This window comes from Cariama cristata, unplaced genomic scaffold (assembly GCF_000690535.1).
Source record: "Cariama cristata isolate BGI_N322 unplaced genomic scaffold, ASM69053v1 scaffold13115, whole genome shotgun sequence".
NCBI classification, from domain to species: domain Eukaryota; kingdom Metazoa; phylum Chordata; class Aves; order Cariamiformes; family Cariamidae; genus Cariama; species Cariama cristata.
This window is the reverse complement of record NW_009619296.1, coordinates 36,083-37,669: the sequence shown is the minus strand read 5'-3', so window position 1 is coordinate 37,669 and position 1,587 is coordinate 36,083.

The following is a 1,587-nucleotide window of genomic DNA, read 5'->3' as shown; positions in this document are numbered from 1 at the left end:
CGAGGGGGTGACTGCCTGGCAGAGATGTGGGGGACAGCCTCGGCATAGGGCCTGGGCAGGGCTGACCATCGGAGCCTCTGGCACTGCCCTTCATTTGCACCTTGAAAACGAGATCTCTGCTGCTTATTGTTGACAGCTGGGTTTGCAAAATGGGGAAGCAGCCTTCATCTTTACTTCAGAATTACAAAAAAAGCAATTAATTCCCAGGGTGAGCACTGCTCTGTGCAAAAAATGTACATCTAGGATTTCTAGTGGAAATGACCAAGTCAATCAAATTTGCAGATCCTGGTAGAAAGTGTAGAATAAACCCATATCCCAACTGGATCCTCCAGCAATGTGAAGAGAGCTGGCCAGCGGCACTTTGACACCGCTGCGCTGTTTCCATCTCCATTACTGAGAGAAAAACAAAAGGAAAGATGCAGCGCTACTGTTGCCAAAATGTTCCCTTCGCACAGGTGATTTCTAAGGGCACTCAAATATTGCTGGCTGCTTTCTTTGTTTCAATGAGCGGTAAGGATGCCTCCCGGGTGGAGCTGTGTGCGAGTCCCCCGTCCCCTTCTGGGCGGTGGGTCCCTGGCTGTTGGAAAGCAGCAGAGATGCAGTGTGAGGTCACGACCAAGACTCAGTTTTGATTAGGGTGGCAAGAAATCCTTACTGATCCAGCTAACCAAATGAAATCACTGTTACATTGGCTAACAAGCTGAACCTGCTTTGGGTTTCACGGGCTGTCGTGTGGTTCATTACGCCATGAAGTGCTGCTGGTGCCTTGGATTGGATGAAAAAAGAGCTGAAGCCATTTGGAAAATTTACACTGTGGGCCATGCTGGAGGGGCACCGCAAGGTCCCTGCTAACATCATGTCTGGTGATGTTAGCCTGATTAGATTTAAAAACAGCTCCTGACTTAACACAGTATTTCACAGACCCACAAATCCCCAAATTATTAAGTGAAAATTGGAAGAATGTAATAGGAATAATTTTACAGTGTTTCACACATTATTAAAATGTCAGATCAGCTCCTAAGTGAAAATTGTTGTTACACAATTTGGTGCAAGCTGCTGGATGGATTCAGTTGGAGGACAAGGGGCTCCTTGAGGCCCAGTGTCTAGGCTCCTCACTAGAGGGATAACCAGAAATTTTTGCCTGTTCCCAGCATGCTGCAGCCCCGCGGGCGCAGCGGGCTGGCCCCGGGCGGTGCTGAGCAGGGCCTGCCAGTGGAGATGGGAGGACCGGCGGCCCTGACTGCCCGCCAGAGGGGCTTGGCTCTGGGGGGACGCTGTCCCACCTCACGGCGTGGCCAGGACCTGGTAGGTTAGCGGCTGCACGTGACCGCAGCTGTTATGGCTGTCGGCGTGGCACTGTGCATCGCCTCTGTGGCCAAAGCTTGGGCTCTCTCAGCCCCCATCCACAGCTTAACCAGGAGCAGCTTTTCTCCGAGCAAGGTCTCCTTGAGCTTGAAAGAGTCCCTGAGAACCCCCATCCCCACCCAGCAGGTCTCCCTGCACACCCCAGCCTTGGTCAGGTCTGGTCCAAGTGCTGCCCCGTGTCTCCCTGGGCAGCTCAGGCCAGCTTCTCCTGGGAAGATCCTC